This window comes from Furipterus horrens, unplaced genomic scaffold (genome assembly GCF_987537825.1).
Source record: "Furipterus horrens unplaced genomic scaffold, mFurHor1.1.pri manual_scaffold_17, whole genome shotgun sequence".
NCBI classification, from domain to species: Eukaryota; Metazoa; Chordata; class Mammalia; order Chiroptera; family Furipteridae; genus Furipterus; species Furipterus horrens.
In genome coordinates this window covers 99,605,970-99,632,951 of record NW_028327187.1, presented here as the reverse complement: position 1 = coordinate 99,632,951, position 26,982 = coordinate 99,605,970, and the positions used below count along the sequence as shown (strand labels likewise).

Sequence of the window (26,982 nt, the reverse complement as noted above, 5' to 3'; positions counted from 1 at the left end):
CCTTTTAATGTCACAAAAGGATTGTATTTCAAGCTTGAAGTGGTGCTGGGTTGGTATCTCGGCTGCACTTACTGAAATGTGAAACTTGCATGAGACAAGAAGGAAAAAAAATCCCACCATTGTGTGATATTTTGCCTTGAAATATTGCTAACCAGTATGGGATTATGCCTTTTGCTTTTTTCCTTTTTTTTTGGTCCCTCATACTTTCTAATCAACAACCACTGTTTTGACACATTCTCCAGTTATGCCATGTTAAGAATTTACACTTTTATATTTTTATAACTATGAAGAAAATACATTTTTAAAAGGTGGATGTCCTGGGTGCTAAACAGAAGTCTATGTAAAATGAAGCGATTTTGAAAAGTGAACCTGTTTTGGGTACTCCAACCTTCTACCCTTGACTATTGGAGCCAGTCTTTTAAAATTGGTGGGTTTCTGTTTTTTAAATTATATTTTATTGTTTATGCTACTACCGTTGTCCTGATTTTTCTCCTTTTGCCCCCCTCCACCCAGCAGCCCCCACTCCCACAGGAAATCTCCCCACCATTGTTTCTTTTTAAAGTTCGCTTAAAGTTTGGTTTGGTCTTGCTTTTTTTGTTTTGTTTTCCAAAGATTTATTGAAGGAGAAACAAATTGGTCAAATAGTTATTGGAAGGAAGTTTTAATGGTATTCAAAAATACTTTTTAAAAAGTATTCTAGCAGAAACCTTCTTTGTAAACTAGATTATGTTGTGAACTTTTTTCTAAATCTCTTAAGAGTATTGGTTCTTAAGAACTACAATTCATTCCTATTCCAAATCGATCCTGTGCTGCTGAAAACCTGCAGACACTGAAAGCTGTTTCTTTAAGACAGGGGTCCTCAACCTCTGGGCCTTGGACCGACCGGTACTGGTCGGGGCCTGTTAGTAACCGGGCTGTGGAAAAGTCTTCCATGAAACCAGCCCCTGGTGCCAAAAAGGTTGGGGACTGCTGATTTAAGGTACGGATTTCTTTTTAAAAAAGTTCTTGCTGGTAATATATTGCTGCACCGACTGTGTGTAATTTTCATTCCAAATCATTATGATGCTAAGAAGTTTCATTGATAACCTGTCCATCTCTGGTTTCAACTGTCTTAATCGGAGGTGTCCTTTTTGAGTGGGTGTCAACCAGAGGGAGTGACTCCAGATTGGTTTCCCTCCGGTTCAGGGAAGAAAAGTTGGGAAGAGGCAGAGCAATCCTGCTCTCCTCACTTTCCAGCAGCTTCCTGTAGGTGGCAATCTCAATGTCAAGAGTCTCTCTTAACATTCAGTAAGTCTTGGTATTCAGGAAGGAGATGAGCCATTTCTTCCTTCATGTTCTGAATCTCATCCTGCAGGCGGCTAGTAGTGTCTTGGTAGTTAGCAGTTTCGACAGCAAAGTTCTCTTCCATTTCATGCATCTGGTGCTCCAGAGACTCATCAGTTGCTTTTAAAGCATCCACTTCGCAGGTAAACGACTGCACCTGTCTCCGGTGCTCATTTGACTCCTACTTTGCCAGGTTCAGGGCATTATGGTTCTGGTTAGCGGCGCTGGAGGGGTTAGCAAACTCACACTTGTACCATTCCTCTGCCTCCTGGAGGTTCTTGGCAGCCATGCTTTCGTACTGCTAATGTATGTCACATAGGGCAGCGGTGAGGTCAGCTTTGGATGTGCTATTCCTGAATCTGGGCCCGCAGCTCGTGGATTTCCTCATCGTGGAGTTTCTTCAAAATGTCAATATTTTCTCGCAAGGATTCCACTTAATAATCAAGGTCAAAATGTACTGAAGAAGCACTGTCAACAGCTTGTCTGAAGGGCTTCCTCTATCTGAAGCAACTCCCCTTGCAACTTCTCCCAGAGCTGCACGATGTCCCCAGCCAGCTTGTCATGCTCCACCTCGATGCGGGCCTAGTCGTTGGTGAGCTGGTCCACCTGCAGGTACAGTTCCCACATCCCCTCCTCATAGAGGTCCCCCAGACATGACTTGTCCTGGCCCTTGAGCTGCTCCAACTCGGCCAGCAGGATCTTGTACTGTTCTGGGAAGCTCTCACCTTGTCTGTGACGTTGGTGAAGTGGTCCTTCAGCGCCCGCAGCTACACCTTCTGGCTTGTGTGGGTGTTCATGGCATCGGCCAGCAGAAGTCTGTGGAGTCCTGCAGCAGCTGCATGCCCGGGCCACTACTTCACTGGCGCATGGCCGAGGAGCATGTGGCATACGTGCCCACGCCCAAGGATGACGTTTAGGTGCTGGTGCTGGGGCGTAGTGCGCTGCCCGGGCTGTAGGTGCGGACTGATGTGGTAACGTAGCTCCAGCTGGAGCTTGGCCTGCTGGCGGTGCCTGGATTGCCAAACATCCTACAGTAGGGTGACGACAACACAGACCTGGTGTACATAGCTGAGGAGGGTGGAGGTGGGCTGTGCGATGTGGTGGGTGTGGGCAGTGGGAGCGCTGCTGCATCTCTGGCTTGGGGACACCGGAGGTAGAGTGGCAGAGAGCTGGCCACATCCCAGTATTCAGGCCCTGATGTAGTCCCCTCCCATTTTAATGCTGGGCTTGGCCATGTGACTAGTTTTGGCCAATGGGAAATTAGCAAGTGTAGTGCAAGCGGAGGCTGGGTAAGCACTTGCGCATTGGGGCTTGTGCCTTTGGAATGCTCACTTATGAGAACCCAGCAACCAAGCTGTGGAGGAGTTCAGGTGGCCATGTAGACAGCCCTACATGGAAGACAACAAAGGCCCCAGGCTAACAGCTAGCCTCACCTTGCTAGCTGTGTGAATAAGGTCATGTTGGAAATGGATTCCCTAGTCCCTAGTGGATTCTCCCCCGCTGATTCCACATGGGGCAGAAATGAGCTGTCTCCATCAGGCTCTGCCCAAATTGCAGATCTGTGAGCCAATGAATGATTGTTGTTAGTTTAACTGAATAAGTTTGGTGTGGTTTCTTACATCAATGAAATAGTACATAAGCAATATTTTTTTATTTTATTTTATCTAGCTGTGCATCACAACCTATATATTTAAGTTGGCATATGGATTTTAACTCCACCTCATAGTTCAAGAATTCTGTGTTCAGGAAGACCCTGAGATTTCATCCTGGTTTAGCAGAAAAGTATTCACATCCCTCATTTAATCTGTTCTCTATATAGCAGCCAGAGTGATCTTTTAAAAATCAATGTGATTGTGTCACTACATTGCTTAAATCCTCTGCTGTACTTACAGTGAAAACCAGGCTGCTTATTCTAGTTTGCAAAACCCACTATATGCTGGCCTTTGCTTAATTCTTTTCATTCTCATGTCACGAAACTCTTCCAAGCAGCCACCTGCAGAGTCCAGCCTCATACATTGGCTTTCGGTTCCCTGAACCTGCCCAGCCGATTCCTCTTAGGCATGAGACCTGGGTTCTGGGAATCCAGGCCTGGTTTTAGCAAGCCTCCACAGGAACTGCTGGTGTCAGGGACTGCCTCACCCCCAGTGAATCTGCTGCCCCTGGCGCCAGTGACTGCCTGTGTCCTTCAAAGGTGTCCTCATCTGCAGACAGGAATTGAGCAACTTCTCTGTTCTCAAAATCAACTCCCACTCCCCCATCTGAGCCATCTGCAGAAAGTCCCTTCAACTCCCCCTGCCCCTAGCTGACCTAGACTCAGGCGACTATCAGGAGATGGCAACTGTCCAACCACCCGCCAACCTGCTGGCTGTACAAGGGGGCAGCTTAGCCTGTCCTGTACTGCTTACGTATTCCAAGTCTCAGAACTCCTTAAAACTCACCCCGCCCTGACCCCAGCCCGCTGTGTCGCATACTCAATAAGCCATCTTGTTCAGCATTTGGCTGCTGGCCTTCTCTACCTCCGCCGACCCCCCGAAACCTAACAATTCCCACCTTTGTGTCTTTTTACCTATGTCATATGTTCTCTTGGCCTGGAATAATCATCACAGGACTGGCTTCTTATCATTCAGATCTCAGCTGTAATATCACCTCTTCAGGGAGACTTCCCTGACTATGGTGATCAACCAGCTGTTGCTATAATAATATTTCATAATAAACTGCCTCAAAATTCAGTGGCTTAACACAACAAACATTAATCTCACATGTGCATGCCTGTGGGGTGGCTGGAGGCAGTCCTGCTCTGCATCTCAGTCTAGGGTCCATATTGCCTCCCAGATGAGCAAGAAAAAACCCTCAAGCTCCTGCAGCGCAGACTCAGAACTCACATGCTGCCCCTCTCCCTACTGCTGAAGTCAATTCACACAGCCAGTGTCAGTGGGGAGGGAAAGTACTCTTTCCATGAGGGGGGTATTTGCAGAACAATAATCTACCACACTAGGCAATCTAAAGCAGTCATACCATCAGCCCTTAGCTTCATCTCACCCAATTTTCATTCGCTGCAAATAATTTATCGCTCTGATATTTTTGTGTTTATTTATTATCTCTGTCCCCTTGTTAAAGTATGTCTTCTATGAGAGCAAAGATGTTAATTTGTCTTCTTCATGCCATGTTCCCAGCACATGAAACAGTTTCGGGCTGAGAACAAATGTTAGCTGTAGATATTGGTACAGGGGGAAGGAACTGGAAAGCCACTTTGTTCCCCAAATACAACTACACAGAAACTCGATCTTTTAAACCAATGGTTCCTCTTCTTGTAATGTCTTCATCTTTTCTAGTGTCATCTTCTGATAATGTAAGAGAGACCATGATGTCCTGCCTTTGATGCTTTCTTTTTTCTATTACCCATCCATCTTTGAGAATTTTTGTGTGTGTGTCAGATGCTAGCTTTAGAAACTGTACTTTAAGTCAATGGGGTCTGAGGGGCAGTACCTTAGAACCACAATCTTCAAATTCTTCCCATTTCTAGGGGGAAATCCTCACCAGAACTTTGACCCTGTCTAAATTGGGCTTCCCAGAAGCAGATCTCGGGACAGGGATTGGAGTGCATGTAGTTTCTTTGGGTGAATGGACATGAGGAGTGGAAAAGTGATACAGGGAAAGAAATACAGTCCCTCAATAGGTTTATTATTAGGCCAGCCACCACCAGCAGGAACTGCAACTTAATCCCACCAGTATTAACAATTCACTTCAGAAGCATCCTGGCCAAGGGTGGAGGGAGCTGGGCATCTAGGCCCTTACACTTGCCAGTCATTAAAGGCTGCCCAGGGAGTGGGGGCAAAGAGGCAGGATAGGTGGGAAATGTCATTCCTGGGCACTCTCACCCAGTTTGTAGGGCAATTGTGGGTTTTGGCAGCCTTGGGGCAGGCTTCTGACACAGATGTATTAGCCGTTGAAAGTCAGGCTGTGGGAAGGTCAAGTTTAAGGACACCAGAGTGGGTAGCATGGAAGAACCCACTTCGCTTTTTAAAAAAAAAAAGTTTTATTGTGGTATAATTGACATATACTATATTGCAAATATTTAAAGTGTACTATTTGATGAGTTTTGACATACATCTACACCCATGAAACTATCAGCACAATTAAGATAAGGAACATAGCTATCTCCTCCAAAAGTTTTCTTCTGCCTTTTGGTCATCTCTCGCTCTGGCTCCTCCCCATCCCCAAACAGCTATAGATCAACTTTCTGTCACAATAATTTGCATTTTACAGAAGTGTATATAAATGAAATCATGTAGCATATGCTTTTATTTTGTCTGTTTCTTTCATTCAGCTTGATTATTTGGACATTCATCCATGTTGTGGCATGTATCAATAGCTCATTCCTTTTTATCGCTCAGTTGTATTCGATTGTATGGCCATGTCACAGTTTGTTTATCCATTCTCTATTTGAGGGATATTTGAATTGTTTCTACTTTCAGTTGTTATGAATAGAGCTATGAATAATTTTGTACAAGTGTGCGTGTGGACCTAAGTTTTCACATCTTTTGATGTTGCATTGATAACTTGAAATTGGCCATGATAGGAGTATTTACACCATGAAAACTGGCAGGCACTACAAATCCAAGGTTTTTCCTCCAGAGATCCAGCTGTTAAACATTTACCAGCACACTATTAGATATAGCCTAGGAATGGAATTACTGAATCACAGACTATGCACTCTTTAAAAAAGTTTAAATCTATTTTTTTAAAATATAAGTATAGGTGGTATACAATCTTATATTGGTTATATTAGCTTCAGGTGTACAATATAGTGACTTGACATTGTTATACCTTACAGTGTGATCACCCCACAAAGTCTAGTAATCATCTGTCAGTCACCGTGTAAACTTTTCACCCATCACCCCATCCCCCTCTCCTCTGGTAACCATCTCTTTGGTCTGTTTCTGTGAGTCTGTTTTGTTTTATTTTGTTTGTTTTATTTTTAGATTCCAAAAGACTATGTACTTTTAAAAAGCCATTGATAGATATTGTCAAGAAAGCTTTCCAAAAAGGTAGTAACTCTAGTTTATTAAAATATGTATACCCTTTATGTCATTTCACTATATGTCATTTTAAAATGCTCAATTCCCTCTAAGTAAAAACTGCACAAAGTCTAAGGTGCTGGTCTTTCCACAAGGTGATATTTCCATTTATTCTTATTGTAATAAAGAGCAGTAATTTCTGAGTATTTCTGAAATACTTAAAAGACATGTCTAGACTGGTGCATGTACATATAAGGCTTCTATAACAGGAAAAAGAAAACATTTTTAAATAATCAGGCCAGAAAGATGACGTAATCAACCAAGGGGATGCGGGGGGGCATGAGACATTAAATTCTTGTTTTCTAAGTCATTGTTTATGAAGACATGTGTTCATATAGGTATAACCCAGTGAACATGCACCGTTTCTGCTTTACTCATTTAATATTATTTCACATCCCATTTCCACAAATGGATGTAATCACTATTTTCACTTGAACTGCTTCATAATATTCTATTATTATCATCCCCCTATTATTGAGCATTTGGGTTGTTTCCAGTTTTTCAGCATTATAAATAGAATGTCTTCCTGCAAATTCCCTCTTTTGCCTTGTAAATCATTGTTTCCTTGGTTTAGCTTCCCTAAAGTCCTGTTCTTCCCTGTTCATCACTTGTTTATTTTGTTCCACATTGACACTTCTTTTCTTCTCTCTCCTGTCCCAACCCTATACTTGACAGGATTATGTACTCTCATGGCACTCTATATTTCCCACATTACAACCTACCATACTTTTTATTTTTTTTTAAACAGGCTTAATTCACTTTATTTTCCTTGTACAAAATTATGTGGTGGCCACAGCTGGAGCCTGGGTCCTCTGCACAGAAACTCTGGTGTGGGTCTTTACAAGATGATCAGTGAATTCTTGATAGGGAGACTTGGTGAACACAGTCTCTTTCCAGAGGTCTGGGGTGAGATAGCTGTAAGCCTTAGAGATGGCATCAAAGGTGGCCTTGGCAAAGTTTCCCAGGGTGGCAGTGCAGCCCCTGGCTGAGGTATAGCAGTCATCGATACCAGCCATCACCAACAGCTTCTTGGGCACAGGGGCTGAGACAATACCAGTGCCTATGGAAGCAGGGATGAGGCACACCAGCACAGAGCCACAGTGCCCAGTCACCTTGCAAGGGACGGCGTGGGGCTTGCCAATCTTGTTCCCCCAGTAGCCTCGCCGCACAGGGACAATAGAGAGCTTGGCCAGGATGATGGCCCCACGGATGGCAGTGGCTACTTCCTTTGAGCACTTAACACCCAGACCAACATGTCCATTGTAGTCCTCAATGGCGACAAATGCCTTGAACTGGGTCCTCTGACCTGCACGTGTCTGCTTTTGCACGGGCATAATCTTCAAAACCTCATCCTTAAGGGATGCCCCCAAGAAAAAGTCAATGATCTCAGATTCCTTGATGGGCAGAGAAAAAAGATAGATCTCCTCCAGGGACTTGATTTTCATGTCCTTGACCAGGTGGCCCAGCTTGGTGACGGCGATCCATTCCTTGTCCTCTGCCTTGCCTCCGGGAGCTCCACAGGCTCCACCTCGCCCCGGATGCCGCTGCTAAATCCTCCTCGGAAGCCGCTGTGGCCTCCCATTCTGGGGCCCCCGGGGCCTCCAGGCCCTCCCCCAGCAACAGCGTCATCCGCCATTTGGTGTTTCCTGGAGGAAAAAAAGAAAGCCATACTTTCTTTAAAGTGTTTTTTCCCCCCAGCTAGCTTGTAGGTTCCATGAGGGAGGGGTCATATTGTTTTTTTCCTGTTTGTTGATTTCTTATTGCTTATACTGGAGGTGCTCAACACCTATCTATGTATCTATATCTCTTATCTTATCTCTCTATTATCCATCCATCCATCTCAGTTTCTTTCCCTTCTTCTTTCTTCAAGTCTCATTTGACATTAACTCCCTGAGAAATTAATATAAGAGCAACCCTTTGTGTCCTACCCAAAACCTGGTAACCTTGCTCTAGTTAGATAATTGCTCACCCTGAACTAAACCCGTTTGGCACCAGGCCCTGTCTGCTATAATCATGAGTCACCGGACAAGGCTAGTCAGTACTTCCCTCAGAGATGACTTAATTATAGGTAATAACAATTTAAAAGAAATTAGGTAAACCTGCAAAATTATCTCTCTGACTCTTCCAAAGTCTAAGTAGCCTTGTATTTAAAATGAGTGTTTCTTAGGGCAAGTTCCTGGGAAACAGTCTGTAAGATGGAGATTAGTGGACCGGGAGTTAGTTCATTGAGGAGAATTTAGGGAGGCACCTCTGTGAGCTACTGAAGGCAGCAGGCCTGGGTAGAGGGAGTTGAACTGTGATGCAGACTCCTCAGCCAATGCCATGGGGAGCTCTAGACTGGGGTGGTGCTTCAGAGTTGTCCTAAATTGGGGTGCAGGAACTGGGACCTTGTACCTACCCCTCAGTGGCCAGTGGTGGAATGCACGCTGCACCCGCAAAGGGGGTGTAGCTTGGGATGAGAAAGTGACTTTTAAGTGGAGGGTAATTCCCAGAGACGGACTGACTGAGCCATGAGCCAGCACCAGCCAACACTGCCAGCATTTGGGAGGGCGTGCCCCTCAGCCCTGAAGGGGGAAACTGGGCCACACCTTAGCCCCCAGCACAGGGGCTATGAGTCATCTCCAAGTGGAGTGCTAGGAGAACAGATTGGCAGCTGTTGCAAGAGGACAGAGCCTACCCACCCTCTGCATTCAACTGAATTCCTGTTGTTACCCTCAAGCTCTCAAGTTCAGAGGAGGTAATGGCTGAACCGGCCCAACTCTGTGTGGTCTCAGGATGTTTTTAAGAGAAACAAAACAATGGCCAGCCTCCTTTCCCTTGAGGTGTTTTTCCTCACAATTATTCCCCCACAGCTGTTTTCTCATTTGGAAGCCCCAGGAGGCAGAGGCAGAAAGGTGTCAGGCTATAACCAGGAAGTCTGGCCTCAGAAGTCTGTAGAGCAAGGATTGCCTCAGGCTGCTCCCCTCCCCAAGGACACCCTGAGGTTGGGCATGGGTCTGTGTTATTCAATGACGACTTTCCTTCTACAGATTGGCACCCATGAAACAGTTTCAAAGGAAACAGTGGACATGAATCAAATTACACAAACTTATCTACAAGGCTGAATTAGCTCATGTCTGCAAAGTACTTTGAGCAATTTGGATAGACTTCCTAAGCTGTTTACCTACAGGTTTACCTCATTTTTAAGGCAATTTCTTAGAGGTAGGTTGGGTTAAATGCAGCTTCCATTAGAAAATAGTCTTAGAGATTCAAGATGGTAGCAGAGGAGGTCCTTAAAGCAGAGTTAAATTAGCTTATTTCATTTTTGTGTATAGAATAATACACACACACACACATATTCCTTAGTATTTGAAAGATTTTAAAATATTAAGCAAAAAAATAAAAAAAAACCCAAACACAGATAACAATATGCTGATTACCAGAGGGTAAGGGGGTGGGGGCAGATAGAAGAGGGTAAAAGGGGATAGATAGTGATGAAAGGAGACTTGATTTAGGGTGAATACACAATACTATATACAGATAATGTATTATAGAACTGGGCACTTGAAACCTATATCATTTTATTAATCAGTGTCACCCCAATAAATTCAATTAAAAAGAAAATCTCATGAGCTCTACCCACATCTAATATGGATTCATATATTTTTCATACATTTTTATTTACTGTCTTTTAAGAAGGGATTATGATTATTGTGCTAAAAATTATATTTTGGTACAGAACATATTTAAATGAATAGTTCTAGGCTAAAAGATTCAGAAATATTTTCAACATAAGGTGACCAGATGTCTCAATTATATGTTTATGTAAGTTGTAGCAACTTTTATATTAGAATCCCAACTCTCTGGATACTATTAGTACCAACGTCCTCCAGAACCTCTGGCAAAAAAGGCTTCCAGGGGCACTAAGATGGAGCCAGTCTCACGTATGTATGGAATATTCTCATATCACCACAGTCAAAAAAATTCTTTTAAAGCTGTTTACAAGGAAATCTGACTCCTGCTACTCTGGCAGCTGCTGCTGCAGCTTCAGTAGGGCTGGAGAATGGTTCTCTCTCCTTTCCACTACTGTGTAATTGATAAGACTTTCACAATATGTGACCATTGGTGATTGGATTGGTTTGGGGCGATGGAGGGCATGGCTTGGTAAGTACAATCTAGTTCTTTTTGCTCTCAATGCACAATGAGAACCACTGTATAAGAGGTACTAACAGGTTCTGATGCTGGGGGTGGGTGTTCACTGCTTTCAGGTCCACAAGATCAACCTAGACACCCATTACAATGAGGCTGTTTTCTGTAGCCGCTCATGGTCCTGTTTGTGTATAATTCAGGTTTCTTACTTGTGAACAACAAAACCCCTCTGGTTACACTTGAAAAGAGAGTAGAAAGTTCACATGCTCTCCAGTAGGGCTGGAATCTTTCAGAGAAACGGCCCCAGTGGAGACAATGCTGCAATCATTCCATGGTACAGATAACTCTGCTCACATCATTAATACTGGGCACTGAACACAACTGCTAGGACCTCTGCCATCAATGTTTCTGGAAACAGGGTGTCCCTGCTGCTGCCCATGCCACAATGAGTCAGGTGGGCAGTGCCTAGTTGTTTGAGTCAACAACTTTTTTATTATTTATTTAAAAAATGTTTTAATGTGTATTTATTGTTTAATTGGATAATCCAACACTTGGTGAAAGGGTCACCAACTTCTGATTCAAAGGCTGGCATAGGTGTGTCTCACTGGTGAAGGTTAGGGTTCCATATCTGTATCCTTGTGTCCTCTGGCTGCCATGGCTTACATACTTATCTCCCCTTCTATATTGAATTTCGTATTCCTAGGAAGGAAAGGGAAAGGACAGGGAAGAAACAAGAGAGAGGAGAGAGGGAGACTATAAAGCAAGGAGGCCAAATCTTACAAATTAGAGCCAAAGCCATTTTTACTACTTTATCGTCCCATCAGAAAGGCAATTTTAAACCTTTAAGTATTTTTCACAAACCATTAAACTTTCAGCTATTACATGTTTTTTTCCAAGAAATGTGTAAAACAGTTACTCTTACTCTTAGTAGAGGATTTAAATTTCTAAGCATGACACCAAACCTAGAAACCATAACCAAAAACATTGATAACCTTTATTACTTCAGAAAAAAACCTCCAGAAACAGTGCTAAAATATTTGACAAATGGGAAAACATTCACAACTCCTATGGCAGAAGACTAATGTTCTTAATATAATAAGCTCTTTTTCAAACCAATAATAAAAAGTTTAATACCACCATATAAACATGGGCAGAGGATATGTACAAGTAATTCACAAGAGAAGAAGGCAAATGATCAACAGCCATATGAAAAGATAATCTAATTATTAATGAAAATTGCAAATAAAAAAATAAGGCATAATCACCCTTTCAGGTAAGAAAGATGCTGCAAACAGACCTAAGCCCATTTGGCAGTCTGGCAAAAGTCAAGGTCGTTTAATGAAAATGGTTAAGCTGGGTGTTGCTATATATACCTGCCCTCCCAACCTTGGTAGTGGCTGTTTTGTTACTATGTAATGGAATATAAACCCAAATTCTCTCAAGCATACAAACAGTGACTAGCAAGAAAGTGCAAAAGAGGATGAAAGGCTTATTTTGTAGTCGATGTTCCTCTATCCCCACTGATGTGGCTGGCTGGTTTTGTAGATGAGTTCGGATCTGGTAGGATCAACAGGACTTTAGAGCTAGAATTACCTTGGGTAAATACAGACACATTGTCAATATAACAACTGAAAATAAGTGGGGTGATGGACGGAGACTTGACTTGGGGTGGTGAACACACAATACAGTATACAGATGATGTGTTATAGAATTGTGTACATGAAACCTATATAATTTTGTTAACCAGGGTCACCCAATAAATTCGATAAAAAGGAAAAAATAAAAGAAATTAAGTGGGGAGGAATAGTCACTGCAGAATGGTACCTTTCCGAAAGGTAGTTTGCCAATGTGTATAACAATATCAAGTGAACATAGTCTACAAATTAGCAATCATACTAGTCCTTATTCTAAGAAAGTAATTGAGATCTGTCCATAGATAATGGAATGCATCATTTTTAATAGTTTTGGGTTGCAAACAGTTAAAATTTTGTTACCAATATAGTAATACAAAACAGATCAGTGGTTGGTTGGCAGTAGGGGTGGAAGAGATGGGAGGGCAGGATTACAAATGTTCAGGATGAATGCTTTGGGGTGTTGGACACATTAACTACCTTTGGTTGTGATGAGTAGCTCACGAGTATATAGATATATTAAAGCTTTTCAAATTATACACTTTAAATAGATGCAAGTTTATATGTCAGTTATACCTTAATAAAGGTGTTTAAAATAATTCTGTCAGTAGATAATGGATAAATAATAATAAGAAGAAATTTTATTGAGCATATAATATGTACCTGATTTTGTGCCAGGTGTTCACAAATATAATCTCTTTTGATTCTCACCCCAACCCTTTGAATTCAGAACTGTTATCATCCTCATTTCTCACAGATGAGAAAGCTGAGGTTTAAAGAACTTGAATGACTTGTTCAAAGTCACACAGCTAGAAAGTGGCTAAGAGTAGGAGTCAACAAAGTGCAGCCCGTGGACCAAATGTAGCCTGCCACCTGTTTTTGTAAATAAAGTTTTATTGGAACACAGCCATGCCCACTTACTTACATATTGTATATGTCTGTTATCACACTACAATGACAGAGTTGACTAGTTTGCAACAGAGGTTATGGCCCATGTGATGGTTAATTTTATGTGTCAACTTGGCTAGGCAACAGTAGCCAGATATTTGGTCAAAATTTATTCTGGATGTTTCTGTGAAGGTACTTTTTAGATGAGATTAACATTTAAATCAATAGACTTTGAGTAAACAGATTGCCCTTCATAGTATGGGTAGGCCTCATCTTATCGGTTAATTGAAAAAGACTGACGTCCCTGGAAGAAGAGGGAATTCTGCTAGGCAAACTGACTTCACACTTGAACTGCAACTCTTCCCTGGGTCTCCAGCCTGCTGGTCCACCTTGCAGATTCTGGACTTGCCAGCCTTCACACTCATGTGAACAAATATCTTAAAGTACATCTTTCTCTCTCCATATGTAAAAATATTTATATAGCTATACATATTTATATAGATATATCTCTATAGATAGATACATAGAAATAGATGGTTAGAGGTAGAGATTAATATCAATACTTATAGGTATCTGTAAATATATAGTTATAGATATCTATACATAAGTTTAGATTGATATAGGTAAAGAAATATCCATAGAGAGATACCTATATTTATCCACATATCCTGTCAGTTCTGTTTCTCTGGAGAACTCTAACTAAAATATTTATTAATTGGCATTTTATAGAAAATGTTTGCTGGCCCTTGGATAAGAGCCAGGGTCAGAATCCAGAGAATTTGAATTTAGAGGTTACACCCTCAGCCACTACCCTACACTGCTTCATGGACTGTTCAACCAACGGAATACTCTACGGCCATTAAAAATTATGATACCACTTCTGGCCAAGATGGAGGCATAGATAAACATGCTGTGTCTTCCTCACAACTAAGAAGGAATTTACACCCACTTCAAAACTAAAAAAACCCCAGAAGATCCAGAAAATCAAATTACATAAAAGTTCAACAAACAAAGTAATAAAGAAGAAATAGCCAGAAAGGTAGGAGGGGTGGAGTGGAATGGAGAGAATGAGGTGTGGCACTGCAGCAGCAACTGTGGGGGCAGTGTTTGGTGGTGGCAGTGGCACAGGGACTGTAGCCGTGGTGGAAAGTGAAGTCATACATTTTAAACCTGGGAACTGATCCAAGTCCCAGCCCAGACCACACAGCATGCAGTTCCACCACCGGGGAAAATAGAGCCACATTACTTATGACTGTGAAAGCCAGTGGGGGTTGGGGCAGAGGAAGAAACTGCCGGTCTCTCAGCAGAGTCCATTTGTTTAGTACGGGAGCAGGGAGAAGTGCCTGGAAAAGGGGCGAGTGTGGGGCAAGTGGCACTGTTTCCTCTCAGACCCCTCCCCCACATACAGCACCACAATGTGGCAAAACTGGTCACCAGCACTAATGAATACCTAAGGATCTGTGCCTTACAACGTAACAGGTGCTACAGCTCTACCTAAATCACAGGGGCAAACACAGAAAGCTGTCAAGATGAGGAGACACAGAAGTACGGCCCAAAAGAGGGGGCAGATCAAGGTTCCAATGGGAGAACTGAGCAACCAGGAGATAGCCAACTTAACTAATGCACACTTTAAAGTACGGTTGATAAAGATGCTCACAGACTTGACAGAAAAGATTAAGCATGACAGGGAAGAAATGAAGTTTATACTAAGTGAAATGAAGGAAAATTCACACCAAACCAGTGGTGAAGGAAAGGAAACTAGGGTTCAAATCAACGAATTGGAACATAAGGAAGAAATAAACAGTCGACCAGTACAGAAGGAGGAAACAGGGACTGAAAATAATGAGGAGAGGCTTAGAAACCTCTGGGATAGCTTTAAACATGCCAACATCTGAATCATAGGGGTATCAGAAGCAGAAGAGGAAGAGCAAGAAATTGAAAAATTATATGGAAATACAATGAAGGAAAACTTCCCTAATTTGGTGAAGGAAATAGACATACAGATCCAGGAAGCACAGAGAGTCCCAAACAAACTAGACCCAGGGAGGACCACACCAAGACACATCATAATTAAAATGCTAAAGGTCAAGGATAAAGAGAGAATCTTAAAAGCAGCAAGAGAAAAGAAGAGAGTTACCTACAAAGGTGTCCCTATAAGACTGTCAGCTGATTTCTCAAAAGAAACTTTGCAGGCAAGAAGGGACTGGCAGGAAATACTGGAAGAGATGAGATGTAAGGACCTACGACCTAGATTACTCTATCCAGCAAAACTATCATTTAGAACAGAAGGGCAGATAAAGTGCTCTCCAGACAAGGTAAAGCTAGAGGAGTTCATCATCACCAAGCCATTATTATATGAAATGTTAAAGGGACTTGTTTGAGAAAAAGAAGATCAAAACAATGAACATTAAAATGACAACAAAATCACAACTATCAACAACAGAATCAAAGTAAAATAAAAACAAAAACAAGCTAAGCAGACAATCAGAGTGGGAACAGAATAATAGGTATTGGGAGCACATGGAGGGGTGTCATCTGGGAGGAGGAAGGTGTGAGAAGGAGGGAAATGGTGCAGGGATTAAGAAGCATAGTAGGAGGGTGAAGAACAGACAGGGGGATATTAAGAATAGAACAGGAAAGGGTGAAGTCAAAGAATTTAGATGCACAACAACCCATGGACATGAACTAAGTGGGGTGGGACTGCTGCAAGGAGGGTGGTGCTGGGCAGAGAGGAGCAAAGGGAAAAGAAATTGGGACAACTGAAACAGAATAATCAATAAAGCATACAGAAAATTATGATACTAAACTATACTTATTGCTTTGGAAAAATATTCAGAAGGTATTACTAAACAAAGAAAACCAGTTACACCAGAGTTCATGGTATTATCACATTTCTGTTAAAAAGGTACACGTGTGGAATGATATGGAAATGTATACAGTGGATATGTTAACAGCACTTTTCACCAGGCACTGAATTATGGGTGATTTTTACTTTTCCTCTGTACCTCCTTGTATTGTCTGAATATTTCATGATGAGCATATGATCGGAAGGAGAAAACAACAAAACAAATTTTATTCTGAAAATGGAAAGAGAAAAAGACAAGAAATAAAAAAGAAATAGAATGTCTAATAATTTATTTTTTTATACTGCCTCAAAATTACCCTGTGTCAAAATGTCCAGGTCAAGGTATCTATGTCAGAATGTCCTTAATGACAAAACAGGGGTAGCTGTATGATGGCCACAGCCCTCTCCATCTGATCTTGCTAGTTCATTTTCCATGCAGCCGGCAGGCTGAGTGGTCTTTCAAGAGCACTCATCTGGTTGTACTCCTGTGCTTAAATCCTTTCAATAGATTTCCATTTAAGCCCATATTGTTGTCAGCATGGCACACAGGGTCTTGGTCCTAGGTCCTTGCTGCACCTGTCTTCCCCATTCTGTTCCAACCAACTGATCTCTTTGCAGTTTCTGAAAATATCGTGGTTCTTGTCTTAGTCTGACAGAAGTTAGTGTCATTATTGCCGCTGAGAGCAATAGCTAGATGTTATCTTTTGTGTGTGCCCAGAACAGTGCTTACCACAGGTAGGCAAAATAAATGTTTGCTAAATGAAAGATGAGTTTATGTATAGAATGCAGAACCTCTAATATGACTGTAAATGAGTTTTCAACTTTGGTCTTGGTATACAAGATGGCCAGAGAGGTGACATTTAAGGGGTGACATTTAGGTGTTACTCTAATTACACTGTTCTTTAGTTACATATTGTGTGTTGGCTTGGGACCCTAATCATAACATATAGCATTGCTTGAATAAAAAATGTGTATTTTAAGTTCTTTCTGTCTGTGTCAAAGACGAGCTAGATGTTTGTCAATCCATTTCCTTTGCCCAGCACCCAGGAAAACACCATCTCTTAGTCTTCCTTGCAGTTAAGTTAGGAAATTGTGAATGAATTCTGGTCACTGAGACTGTGAACAGAAATGTTCTTTGACTTCCACAAACGTGCCTTCTACGTCTTCTCATTTTCTGGTGCATGTGGCTCAACTCAAAGGTCTCTGAAATGGTGGAGTTGGAAGATGGAAGGAGGCTGGTTCCAGATCTGTAATGTGGACTAGAAATAAAGCTTTGTTGAGTTTAGCAACCAAGACTGTGGGGTCTATTGACTACTGCAGCTCAACCTAGCTTCTCCTGACTGCATAGTCTTCCAAAGAAACTTATAAAACTGTACTTGTTTTTTGAGTGGGGCAGGACGTACACGGTCACTTTAACTTAACATTTCAGGATGCAGATGTCAAAGCACATCTCCTTATTCAGCTTCTTCATTTGTATTTTCCAAATGATTTGAAAGAGAAACATGGAATAAGATAATGACTATTCGTAGAAAGCATAAAATAACACAGAGCACAAATAACTCACAATCAGCATAACAATTCTTGCTATTAATATGAATCTTTCATTTCTTGTCTATTTTTTAATAGTTTAGAATCTGCTATGTTTAATAGAAAGCTCCAGCTATACTGCCTTTTTGATGAAAGGGGGCTGTACAAATTTATCCCCGTCGTCGGCAGCCGTTCGTCTCGAGAGACGATGGTGTAGCTTCTTAAGAGTCTATCTGCACCTCCGAGAATGGCTGTGCAGTCCGACTCGGGAGTGACACGGTATCTGTCTCCTCCCGTGTTGAATCGACATCTTGCGATGACGCTGGAGTGTCCTCTCCCGTGAAGCTGAAGCTACAGAGCCTGGGCAGGGTGATACGGAGGGTCTGCTGTTGCCCATGCAGCAGACCCCCCCTCTCTTCGCAGCTGAAGGGTCCAAGGGAAAGACGGAGTCGATACAGCTTGGGTTCAGGTGCGCCGCAGGAGTTGCCGGTGTTGACTACAACATCAAACCGCCTTAGGGACTCCGGCTCCGGATTTTCTGTCGGGGTTTACTCCCTTAGCCTTTCCCCTGAAGAGGTATGCCGCAAGGCAGCGGAGGTTTTTTGGAGTCAGAGTTTTCCTTCTCTGATGTACCCTGACTGGAAGATCGAACCAGCGACACTTAGCTCGCAGGCCGACGCTCCATCCACTGAGCTAAACCAGCCAGGGCAAACAAATTTATCAAACACCTGAATATGTTATGTGTTTCATTTGTTGATTCATTTATGAAAGAATGAAATCAACCCAAAAGTTAATTAGGACCCACTATGTATGTTTTGTTGTACAGCATTGCTCTGTTCAGTTGGTATTCAGATGGGTGGTTGGCAGATTCAATCTGCTTGTAGTACTGCTCATCTGTTAAATAATCTTTGTTAAATGTGACCAGAAAGATGGAATTTTTTATTGGCAATTATAATCCTTGGGTGGCATGTTACTCTGTGAGACATCTGGCTGCCAATCCCATACAGGATCTTTCATGACCATCATATACTGCTGGGAACATTAATATACTCTGAAGAGCAAATTAAATGAAAAAGTCTTTTCCAAACAAAACACATAAAATGATGTTAGCATAGTGCCTGCAAATGTAATTTTTTGACCTAGTGTAGGGATCTTCTCTGTGAAATTTTGCCTGATTCCCCCACTTGCTTAGTACACCCTCTCTGTGCTCCCACTTTACCTTGTGTGAGCCAAGATGGCACACACCAACCCCCTGGTAACCTCATATCCTAAGTGCTTTGCCTGAAGTAGAAACCCAGTAAATGCTTATTTTTTAATTAATATTGATACAGTTGTTTCGGACTGTTGTGCTTTTAGAGTTAGAGAAGGCCCTTAAGATAAACAATTAAACAGTTACTTTACATTTACAATTTGTAACTGACTTTTATTCACTTATTTTAATATATCTCTTTTAAGATTTTATATACTGATTTTTAGAGAGAGGGAAAGTGGGGGGGGGGGAAGGAGAGAAACACCAATGCATAAGATATACAGAGAGATGCTTGACCGCTTGTCTCCTGCATGCCCCCAAACCGGGGACCTGGCCCGCAACCCAGGCACATGCCCTGACTGGGAATCGAATTGACAACCAGTTTGCATGCTGGTGCTCAATCCACTGAGCTATAACTGACTTTTAAATCTAGCACATATATAAATCTGTCAGGTTTTGTATCATCACTACATCAGGGTATGTTATGCAGTTTTGGGATACCAAAAAATTATGAGAAACATAATTTAACATTACTTACAGGTGCAAATGTTGACCAGTGTTTGAGCAAAAAGAATGCCAGAATAGGCTGTAGCATGCTAACTCTTTTGTGACTTGGTGTGGGACATCCTGTCATACATAAAAAAGACTGAGCTTAAACAGGATGCCCAGCCAAACAAGGCAGTGAGAGGTAAGCCAGAGTGTCAGAGGAAAAGAAGCCTTGTTATGAAGCCATTTCACAAACTTGTTTCAGCTTTTACCCAGCCTATGTTTCTACTAAAGGGGACCAGACCGGAAGGGAAATCTTTTATAAAATCTTCAGAGGAAGATGAATCCAGTGCATGCAGTATTTAGCTAGGGTGCTGGTTCTTGAATGCTTCCTTGTGTATCATTGCAAATTCTTCAAGCTAGAATTTGTTAGAATTTAAACTTTTTATTTTTTTGTTCTCTCCTCAGTAGACCTGGAGAACAGCTGGCCGGCATAGTCAATGTGAGAGGTCAAATCACTCCCGCTTTTTTTCCTTCTGTATGAAATTTCAGTTCTCTTCCTTATTTCTTTCAGGGTCTTCTTTCCCAAGCAGTCATGTTTCTCATTCTGCCAGAATGTCTCCAAGCTGTCTCTTTCATCCTGGTGCTCTGAACATAAAAAGAACACAACTAATGCCCAGGACAGAAAAGCTGGTATATGAGATCCGTAAACATCTCCTTCCTTGTGTACTCGGTCCCCTCCCTAGTTCAGTCACTCACCCTAGCACATTTTATGTGTCAGGAGTTTTAGGTGCTTTGGGATATCATAATGAGCAAAACTGGCCCAGATCCCTACCCTCACCAACTTTACACTCTGGTTGGGCGGACAGACAATACACAAAATATATAAGTAAAGAATCATAATATTGCAGCTGATAATAAATGTGATGTAGAAAAATAAAATGGGGAAGGGGAAAGACAGTGTTTGGGGCTGCAATTCTAGTAGTTCCTGGGATAGGTCTGACTGAGAAGGTTGTTAAAATGATTAAAGACAATTCAGGCGATACAAACTTTATTCAACACTTTTTGAAGTGGGTAGTCTCCAATCCCCACAGTCCAAAAAAGTTCAAGATGGGGTGGAAGGCATGAAATTTTTATAGGCTAAAGAGTAAGGAACAAGGAAGTAAGTGCAGAGCCCAGAGTTGGCTTGGCCTTTGGGGATTGCCTCGCTGCATATACTGTCAAGTGGAACATTTGCAGAGACAGAAAAGCTCCCTCAATCTTGGTTTGCTGACGTGACACCCCAGGCAGGAGTGGCTCCATCTTGGGCCTGGAAATGATTTCAACGAGGTGGATTCCGAGTAAAGACCACAGGGAGGTGAGGAAGCCAGCTTGGAGTAGAGCCTACAAGGCACAGAAAACAGCAAGCATGAAGGCCTTGAGGTCAGACCCGGCTGGTGTTTTTGAGGAACAGGAAGGTGGAAGTTAGATGGATGGATCAGAATGAACAGGGGTAAGGGTAGGAGGGGCTGAGACAGAGAAGCATGGGTCAGATTGTAAAGAACCTTGTAAAATGCTGTAAGGACTTCAGCTTTTACTCTGGGATGGAGAGCCGCTGGTGCGTTTTAAGCCAAAGACTGAGCAGATCTGATTATGCCTTAACAGGATCACCCTGTGTTGAGCACAGGCTAAAGGAGGAAAGCGTGGCAGTTGGGAGACCAGCTGAAGACTCTTATCATGATTCAGCAGCATGATTATGATGTCTCTGAATGGCGAAAGCAGAGATGGTGGTAAAAGGCCAGATTCTAAATACATTTTGAAGGAAAAGCCAACAGAACTTGCTGACGGAATAGGTGAACAGAACTTGCTGACGGAATAGGTGTGAGTATGAAAGATAATAAGGAGGAGTCGTGTATGAGCTCAAGGGTATTTGCCTGAACAACCGGAAGGATGGAGTTGCCTTTGACAGCTGGGGTCGGGAACCTTTTAGCTAGTGGCAGGCAGCTGGGTAGATCAGTAGGTCAGTTTTACACATGATAAGTTAGAGCAGACCATCAGCCCTCCCAGCAGCGATGTTGAAGAGGCAGCTGGACCTACGAATATGGGGTTCATGGATGAAGTTCAGGCTGCAGATACAAATCCTGGAGTCATGATCATATTGAAGGTACGTAGAGTTCCGAGACTGAGTGAGATCATCGTGGGACATACACGTTAAAGAGAAGAGGGTCAAGTGAGGGAGCCTTGGGGCAGGGGATGGTGTGTTTGTCAAAATGTAAGCACATATACATCCATATCACACATAAGCATTTTGGTGGAAGCAACCATGAGTGAGTCAAGTTTGGGGAAGGACGGGCTTCGGCTCGGTGTCGGGGAGGAAAGGGTACTGATGTGTGGGATGTGAGCGCCTGGATAAAACCGTGAGGAGAAAGAATGCAGCAGTGAGTGGACAGAGCTGGGTGCCTGCTAGAACCAGATGAGGGGAGTGTGTGACTGGAGCAGGGAGCAGGGCGGAGACAGGTAGAATGTTTTGGGTTACTCTTTGCTTGTTTTGCAACTCTGTTCCCCCCCCCCCCCAAAAAAAAAAAAACTAACAGCAATCTTTTTGACTGGGCTGTCTGGAAACAGCCTTGGAGATGGAGTATTTGCTGTAGATGGAGTGCTTGCCCGCAGCTCGGTTCCTGGCCTTGCTCACCTGCAGAAGGTTGACCTGGGAGTGCGTGCTCATGGGAGGTACATTTAGTGAAGTGGGGAAGACAGGTGGGGCAGACAAGCTGAACTGCGATGTGATTGCAGCTAAGGCTTCAGCAGGTGCCACAGGGAGCTCTGGAACTCTAGTGCTTCAGAACTGTCCCAAATTCAGGCAAGGAGATGAGGTTTTTGTGTCATTACCTCAGCCAGTCATGGGCCCAGGTTCAGCCCCCATGAGAGGTGGTGTTACCTTGGGCAAGATAGTCCCCTGTAGCTGAGGGTCATAGCTGTGAGCCATGAGCAAGTGACAGTCTCACAAGCTGGCATGTGGTTGTTCTCGTCCTGGAGACGAGAGGGGATGCACAGGAGCACCACGCATCCGCTCTGAGTATCTATGGGCTGAAAATGCACTAAGAGATCAAATGTCACATTTATTTTAGTTTTAATGTTAATTTTATTCCCTAGGAGGCCTTTGGGAATGTGCTGGGGTGGCTTTGTCATCACAATGACTGGAAGAACCGCAAAGGGAGGGCAAGTTGTACACAATGAATCATCCCAACCCAAGGGCCAGGAGTGTCTTTATTGAGGGGCAGTGTGGTTGAAGGGAGTTGGGAGCAACCTGCTCATCAGTAGGATGGCCAGGTAATTTATCCTACTAAGCAGGGCACTTTTTGAGAGTGAAAAGATTTTATTAATAGTTATTTCGAGTCCGTGAGAGAAGTCAGTGAACTAGGACTTCTAGGATTCCCAGTCCACAGGCTTGCAGTTACCCAAACAGGTTAAGGGGAAGTTAGATGCAGGAGCACAGGGTGTGAAGAATGTATGCAAAAGCTTACTTCCTATATGCCTGTTGTCATACTGACTATAAAAAGGGTTTGCTTGAAAGCTGGCATGAGCCAGACTCCTTAAGGACCAGCCTGGAATGAAGAATCTCGTGCATCTGGGCACCCAGGTTTTTCTCATCCTAGGTCTCCCCTGCCAACCCGAGGTCCCTGTGGCATGAGAAGAATCACCCATCTTAGCCACACATTTCTATGACTGTTAAACATTGTCAACATGCCTAGGATATTTAGTTTTCATATGGACGGGAATTGTAACCTCAGGTCACATGGTGGTCAAAATATTCCCTCCAGATTCGGTGTTTCCCAAATGTTTTCGCGTCCCGGCATACAGAGAAAAGTGATCTGTAATTGTAGGGCACCCTGGAGGAACTGCAGGGAGCTGACGGTGAATGGGCTCCAGCTGGCCACCCTCACGACTGCAAGCTTCCAGGACTGGGCACTCCTGGGCCCTATAGGAACTGTCACTGAGAAGCCCTGCCTTACCACGGAAGTCATTTTTTGTTTTTTCTTCTCCCCCAAGTGAAGTCTTGAAGGCCTAGAAAGTTTGGAATAAAATGAAAAGATGGTGAAGTAAACCAAATCGGTGGTTTTAATACTTTTCTGTTGAATTGAGGAATGACCTGTGTTTGTTTTAAGTGCTTAGAATGTTTGTGGTCACTTGGCATATTAGCGAATTGGAGAGAGTAGCCTTAGGTTCCACTTAAAAATATGTAATTTTACAAATGTGATTTCAAAATGCTATGAGCATGGACTCAGCTCGTGCAGTTGGAGGGATTGGAATGTTTCGAGACTTGCAACTTCATGCACAGTTTATGCCCGTGTTCTGGGGGGAGTAACTGCTGGTCTGGATGCTGGGGCAGGAAGATGTCAGGGGGGACACACTGCTGCCAAGACCACTCTTCCTGGGGAGGGCCCAGTCTCGCGGGGTCTCGGGAGTTGTACGGGGTTGGCTGGGGAGCCCTGGGATGAGAAGCACCTGGGTGCCCAGGTGCAAGAGGCTCCTCATTCCAGACTGGTCCTTAAGGAGTCTGGCTCATGCCAACTGTTAGGCAAATGCCAATCACCCTCCTTTGATGTCTTACCAGACTCGCAGTGTAATAGTGCCTGGCTGGAGGGCCCCAGGCAGGTGTGGGGGACAGGGATCCGGTCCACGGCTGTGCAAGGCTCTGAGGACAGAACAGGGGACTGAGCTGCGCATGCGCAGGCCAGGAAGCTGTCACAGCAGGAAAGGTCAAAAGCCCAGCGAAAGGTACCAGGGCTTCTGGCCAGAGACCCTGACAACCCAGTCTGACTTCTGCCAAAATCTAAAACCTCAGCAATCCAAAGGCACATCAAGCCCGTGAGTTTTTCTTTCCTGTTTACTTTTTTTCCACTCTAATCCTTTATCTCCTTCCTTCTACTAACTTTGGGCTTCATTTGTTCCTTGAGGTGCCAAGTTAGGTTTATTTGAAATCTTTGTTTCTTGATGTAGGCGTTTATTGCTGTGAACTTCCCCCTTAAAACTGCTTTTGTCACATCCCATAACTTTGATACGTTGTGTTCCCATTTTCATTTGTTTCAAGATATATTTTGATTTCTCTCTTGATTTTCTTTCGGCCATTGGTTATTTGGTAGCATGTCATTTAATCGACGTATTTGTGCATTTTCCAGTTTTCTTTTTGTAACTGATTTTTATTTTTAGTTCAGACCACTGTGGTCAGAAAAGATGCTTGACATGGTTTAAATCTTAAATTTATTAAGGCTTGTTTGCGGTCTAATATATGATCTGCCCTGGAGAATGTTCCACGAATGCTTGAGAGAATGCATACTCTGGTGCTTTTGGATGGAATGTTTGTAAACGTCTAGGTCCTTCAGGCCTAATGTTTTAAGTTCACTGTTTCCTTATTGACTTTTTTGTCGGGATGATCTATCCGTTGATGAAAGAGAGATATTAAAGGAGTGATCTCATGTAGGAGAAGCAGCTTATTGTTCAAACTCTGCCCAGCTCTAAGTTGTCTCTCAGATCTTTGTGATTGTCTGAGCAGTCTTCTTTATTCTCACTCACTCCCAGTAGTTGAGGGTGTGTGAACATCTGTCACTGTCTCAAAGGGGAGCATCTCAGTCAGCACCTGGATGTAGGCTGATTGGAAGCTGGATCCTCGCTTTTCATGGGGAGACTGGAGGTAGGCATGTCTGTTGACTGCCTCTGCACTATGCCCTGGCAGGACAGCCACTTAAGAATTGTTCCTCTGTTTGTCACAGCCCCGTGGAACTGTGAGTATAAGCCTCACTGGCCACCAGAGCCAGGTGATCAGGGGCATTCCCTGGGCAGTAACTGTACAGACCAGGGCACCAGACCTGTGCACAGATAAGCACCTTTCTTGTTCATAAACCAGCACTCTGGTCTGAGGCAGAGGGCGAGCACAAAGATGACCCCCACCATCTTCTGGGAGCACTGGGGAGTATTGCAGTTGGCCCCTAGATGTATGTTAAATTAGAAGTCTGCCTCTCAAGCAGGAGTCATTAAGATAAGCAAATAGGCCTCTTGCAAGGAAAGACTGGGTATTGCTAGTTCTGTGCTGTACCCTGAAAGTTTAGACTTGGTGAGTCTGCATGACCCTTTACGAAGTGTCTCGTAGGTCACTAATGCCTTGTGGGTCTCATGGACACAAGCCCTGTTGGCTTTTAAAGCTACATGTTTTCGGGACCTATGTCTGTGGTGGAAACTTAAAAGCTGGGGTGCCAGATGTGGGGTCCAAACACTTCACTCCTCAGGGAGAACTTGAGAGTCGTGAGTTCCCTCCCAGTTGTGTGTTGCCATGATGGGGGTGGGACTTATGGTGGCATTGTGTCTCGGCCTCTTTATGCATTTCAGTGCAGTTTTATTTTGTTGTTTGATATGTGTAGGAGTCACTCAGCTACTTTCTGGGCTTCTTTCAGAAGGCATTGTTCTGTATGTAGCTGTAGATCCATTGTGCCCGTGGGAGGAAGTGAGTTCAGGGGCCTTCTATGTTGCTGTCTTGAACTAGAACTTTCAGAAAGTGACTGTTCTTATACAAATCATCTACATTATACATATGAAAATAATAAGATTTCTAAGTGGAAGCCAGAGGATTAAGAATAATTAGGCTTTGTGATTGCAGGGGGGGGTGGGCAGTATAGTGGGACTAAATGGTAATGGAAAAAAATGTGGTTAAAAAAATAAAAATAAAGAATAATTAGGCTTTAAAATGTATGCCACACAGAGCCCTGACTGGTATGGCTCAGTTCGTTGGGAGTCGTCTCGCAAAGTGAAAGGTCACTGGTTCGATTCCTGGTCAGGGTACGTGCCTGGGTTGCAGGTTGTCCCTGGTCAGGGTCTATATGAGAGGCAACTGATCAATGTTTCTCCTCCTCTTTCTCCCTTCCTTCCCTTCCCTCTAAAAATAAATAAAGTCTTTTAAAAAATAAAAATAAAATGTATACCTAATTCTTCCTGCTATGATGTGCTGGGGACACGTCATCACTTGTGTCATATTCTTGCCCAAAACACATACCATGAATTTAATTATGACATCACATCAAACCCAAGCTGAGGCATGTTCTACAAAGTAGGTGATTTATCCTTTTAAAAAAATGTCAAGGTTTTTGAAGACAAAAAAAAAAAAAAAAAAAAAAAAAAAAAGGCAGAGAAACTGTTCGTGGCCAAAGGATATTAAGGAGACATGACTAAGTGTCATGTGATCATGAATTAGGTCCTAGACCAGACCAAGGAAACATATACTTAAAAAAAAAAATAATTGCACATTTGACACTTACATGTGGCTTGTGTAGATGACCCTTTTGTATAATGTTAAATTTCTTTATTTTGATAATGGTAATTTGGTCATGTAAGAGAATGTCCTAGTTCTTAGGAAGTATATAAGAAGTATTTAAGTGTAAAAGGGTACAGTGTCTAAAACTTATTGTCAAGATGGTTCAGGAAGAAAACAGCCGAGAACAGGAGCAGAATATAAACAATCGTTGTACCTGGGTAAAGGGTTCTTTGTACTATTCTTGCAACTTTTCTGTAAGTTTGGGTTATTTTAAAATAAGTTAAAATTTATCCTCAATATATATAGACACACACACACACACACACACATATATGTATGTACATATGTATAGGATTTAAGCCTCAAGTTACTGTACATTATCTTTTCTGTGCACGAAAGCCGTTCTCAAACATCTGCAAACTTCACCCACTCACACACAACGTGGTTTATTTATGGAGTGGCTGGCGCGTTGCCGCTCTCGCGTTGTCAAGTAAGTCCACGAGATCACAGCACTCTGAAGTCCAAGGAGCAACGGAAAATGTGTC

General features: G+C 42.9%; 2 pseudogenes; both read right to left on the bottom strand.

Annotated features, from left to right (window-relative positions):
• Positions 1 to 1,044: 1,044 nt before the first annotated feature.
• LOC149991679 (vimentin pseudogene) lies at positions 1,045 to 2,389 on the bottom strand (annotated as a pseudogene).
• A 4,751-nt stretch (positions 2,390 to 7,140) lies between these two features.
• Positions 7,141 to 8,070, bottom strand: LOC149991678 (small ribosomal subunit protein uS5 pseudogene; annotated as a pseudogene).
• Positions 8,071 to 26,982: the final 18,912 nt, after the last annotated feature.